Source organism: Microtus oregoni, unplaced genomic scaffold (assembly GCF_018167655.1).
Source record: "Microtus oregoni isolate MIOR12 unplaced genomic scaffold, Mior012 000038F_ref0000394, whole genome shotgun sequence".
Classification (NCBI taxonomy): Eukaryota; Metazoa; Chordata; class Mammalia; order Rodentia; family Cricetidae; genus Microtus; species Microtus oregoni.
This window is the reverse complement of record NW_024543097.1, coordinates 6,274,581-6,278,285: the sequence shown is the minus strand read 5'-3', so window position 1 is coordinate 6,278,285 and position 3,705 is coordinate 6,274,581. Positions and strand designations below refer to the sequence as shown.

Here is a 3,705-nt window from a genome sequence, read left to right as displayed (position 1 = left end):
TGTGTGTGTGTGTGTGCGTGTGTGTGTGTGTGAGAGAGAGAGAGAGAGAGAGAGAGAGAAAGAGAGAGAGAGAGCTCCTCCTCCCTTCTTCCCTCCCTCCCTCTCTCTTTCTGTGTGTGAGAGAGAGAGAGAAAGAAAAAGGAGTTTCACTGCATAGCGTTGGCTGTCCTGGAACAAGCTATTTAGACCAGGATGATCTTGAATTTAGAGGCAGCTCTGCCTCACAAGTACTGGGATTAAAGATGTGTGTCACCATACCTGGATACTTAATTTCTTTCCATTAAGCCATTTTTTTAATCATGAACACATTTTATATTCACAAGGTCCAAAACATGCAGAAAGTCATTTAGAGCCATGTGATGGTAACATTTTTAAGTTAATAAGTTCAATGTATATTTTTAATTTGTATGTGTTCATCTGTGTGTACAAATATGTGCTACAGTACATGCAATGGGGGTGGAGAGTCAAACTCGGGTGCTGTTTCCCAGGTCAGGTGTCTAGTTGGTTCTTTGAGGACAGATCTGTCACTGGGACTTAGGCTCATTGTCTGGATGGACAACCAAGGGAGCCTCAGGGTCTGGGTGTCTCTGCCTCCCCATCAGTGGACTATCAAGTACTCTACAGCATCTTGCTGTGCTACAGCACTTTCTGAACTGAGCCAGCTTTGCAGCCATATTTATTTTTTTAAATCTTTAAGTATACCTTTTCAGGTGTAGTATTTTGAAATAAAGCAATGGGTCCAAATATTAATGAAAACGTATTAACGATACTCCTTTTCCATGTGTCCAGAATTTTGGACACTTATTTACTATGCTTTTCCTGATTAAAAATTAAACCTAAAGGATGAAATTTAATGATGTCATTCCCAAAAGGCATTTTGGACATAATATTTTGACAATGTAATGTAACATAAAAGCTAAAATAGTTTACTCGAATTTCAAGGTATTTTTAAATACTTTGAGATTCTTTTAGACAAGCATGGATGGTACCTGTTTCTGGTCAAATTGTCCTTTGTGAACCAGGGATGCTTAGGTTTTAGAGTCTGAATCTAAGGCTTGGCAAGTCCCAACTTACTGCAACCCCTGATACCTATCCATTCTGTACTCACTCTAACCTATGGAGTCCCTAACATTGCTACCCAAGGCAGACAGGGAAATAGTGAAAAGAAAATGGAGCTTTGAAAACTCCCAATCTCTCTGTGAGATGTCGCCACTAACCTGGGGAATTTGAATCCCTGTGTAGCCCAGGAGCTGAGAAAAATCTTTCCCTATGCTGTTGAACTAGGAATAAGACACCTTTAAAATGGAAAGAAAAATTCAAGAGTGTCCTTGCTCTCATCTTAATTCTCCCCTAAGATTTGAAAGGAAGAGAAGGAAACTTAAGAGTCTAAAAATGTGTCTATGTATCTGTGTGCATATTTACTCTCGTTACTGTGTTTGTTTCCAGAGTAATTAGAAATATCCATTATCAAAAGTTAAAATTCTCTTTGTTCAGAAAGAACACTTTCCTCCATTTTACAGGTAGGGGGCAATGAGAGGGAAGTTGGGTTATTTTTCTTAAATAATCTGAGTCAGCCCAAGGAGAGTTGGGCGCGATTACACATCAGAGCTGCTAACATTGAAACGCACGTGCACACCACTAGACCACATCATCGTTATCTTCCATTTTTGAATCAGCTGACCAAACAACACAGCTGTGCTTTCAGAACCCTCGACTTGCGTGCTGAAGCAGTTACAGGGAAGATAAAACACATGCATCACAAAGGTGTCACTTGTCCCCAGGGATAACAGCTTGTGTCCTATCTTTGAACACAGGATGACCACTGGAGAATGGAGAATAATGCTGAGACCCTACTGTTTCATTGTTTATGACCACATTCACGCTGTATCACTTCCAAAAAGCTGCAAAGGCATTCTGCCAGAACTGCTCCTGATTCCTAATCAGGGGCCAGAAAGATGAGAGCAGACCACAGACCCGTCGTTATTGAAAACAATAGATAAAGACTCAACATCCAGAAGTCCCAAACTTCCTTCTCACTACTAGCTAGTAAACTATGAACATTCATCCTTCTCATACTGAATGCACTTACATTAAAAACATGGGTCCAGCCGGGCGAGGGTGGCGCACGCCTTTAATCCCAGCACTCGGGAGGCAGAGGCAGGCGGATCTCTGTGAGTTTGAGACCAGTCTGGTCTACAGAGCTAGTTCCAGGACAGGCTCCAAAGCCACAGAGAAGCCCTGTCTCGAAAAAAATAACAACAACAACAACAACAAAAAAAAAAAAAAAAAACATGGGTCCAGAGGGAGAAATAGGAGTTCATTCCCAAATAACCAAGTTACATATTATCTAATGACCAAGATACACATTCAAGACTAAAAACAGTACCCACAAGACATCCAAGCCTTGTAGTAGTGGGTTAGGAAACGTGTGAGGTAAGTCGGGTTCCCAGTCCACTATTCACACTTTCTCCAGAACTAGGGAGGTGGGTCGCATAAATTGCTCTTCATACGCTAGCGTGTCAGGTCTTAGAGATGGCACCCAAGGTGGCCTTGGCAAAGTTGCCCGGAGTGGCAATGCAGCCCCTGGCTGATGTGTAGCAGTCATCAATGCCAGCCATCATCAGTAGCTTCTTGGGCACAGGAGCAGAGACTATGCCAATGCCTCTGGGGCAGGGATGAGACGCACCAGCACAGAACCACAGCGACCTGTCACTTTGCAAGGAACAGTGTGGGGCTTGCCAATCTTGTTCCCCAAGTAGCCTCTCCGCACAGGGACAATGGAAAGCTTGGCCAAGATGATGGCCCCTCGGATGGCAGTGGCTACCTCCTTGGAGCACTTGACACCGAGACCTACGTGACCATTGTAGTCCCCAATAGCGACGAAAGCCTTGAACCTGGTCCACTGGCCTGCCCTGGTCTGCTTCTGCACGGGCATGATCTTCAGAACCTCATCCTTTAGGGAAGCTCCCAGGAAAAAGTCAACAATCTCAGACTCCTTAATGGGCAGGGAGAACAGGTAGATCTCCTCTATGGACTTGATCTTCATGTCCTTAACCAGGTGGCCCAGCTTGGTGACGGAAATCCACTTCTTGGCTTCAGCTTTACCTCTGCGAGCCCCGTGGCCTTGGCCACGGCCTCAACCGCAGCCGTGGCCCCTCAGACCGCTGCCGAATCCTCTGCAGAAGCCACCACGGCCTCCTAATCCTGGGCCCCCGAATCCTCGGGGGCCCTCCCTCTGCACTGGCATGATCCGCCATTTGGTGTTTTCCAGAAAAAGAGAAGAGCTGGATTAAAACTTCTAAACACAGTCTAAAGTCTGTGTTCTAAAGAGAAAATTTCAACTGGTCTGTGACAAAAGCAAACAAAGAATGTTGATAAAAAATAATGAATAAGGTTGCCTTTCTGGACTGCAACTTCTCTTGGTAATTTGAGGAGAGACTAATTTTGTAGTAAATGAGGATTTTGCTTTTCCTTACGCTTCACTTTTAAAGAAAGATCAAGGAAAATACAATAAGACCTACAGCTGAGAAATGTCATTGTGGAATTCCACTCTTGCACTGATATTGTTACAAATGACTTAAAGTAACACTTCACTTTGAGCTAATCATTTTCTTATCCTGTATCAGTTTGTCTTTTTATGACTCAGAGTTTTGCATCCAGAAATTCCAGTGGAAGGCATACAAATTGTCAGATAAGAACGGACTT

At 43.6% G+C, this 3,705-nt stretch overlaps 1 pseudogene; it reads right to left on the bottom strand.

Annotated features, from left to right (window-relative positions):
* Window positions 1–2,519: 2,519 nt before the first annotated feature.
* On the bottom strand, window positions 2,520–3,257 carry LOC121433476 (annotated as a pseudogene).
* Between the last annotated feature and the right edge of the window lie 448 nt (window positions 3,258–3,705).